Consider the following 475-nt stretch of genomic DNA (forward strand, 5'->3'; position numbering starts at 1 on the left):
TACAATGCAGTATAATGTTCTGAAAAATACACCGACCCATCATCCAAAGACTAAGATTAATGCACTAAATGGGTTTATGAAGGCTGCATTATATATAGAGAATGTGGCAGCTACTTTTGTGACGTTTGCTAATTTTGATTTTTTTTTTATTCTATTCTCATTGCTCGAGTAACTTATCCACTTTGCCGAGGAAAGTCAGGCAAAGCAGATAATTTTTTTTTAGTTACGTTTCGATTAAAAAAACATTTAAATGTTCAAGTTTTATAATTTAATTTTATTTTATTTCAAAGTTGATTCATAATATAAAATTATAAGAATAAAAATGGGATTTCTGATCTTAATTTTAATTATGTCATTTTTCTTACCAAATTTTAACACATCCGCTTTGCTTGGATTTCCCCTAATATTCAAAATCGGATGAAAACAAAAATATACATAAAATATTTAATATTTAATATATATATAGCAAATTATA

Source organism: Atta colombica, unplaced genomic scaffold, assembly GCF_001594045.1.
Source record: "Atta colombica isolate Treedump-2 unplaced genomic scaffold, Acol1.0 scaffold32, whole genome shotgun sequence".
Lineage (NCBI taxonomy): Eukaryota > Metazoa > Arthropoda > Insecta > Hymenoptera > Formicidae > Atta > Atta colombica.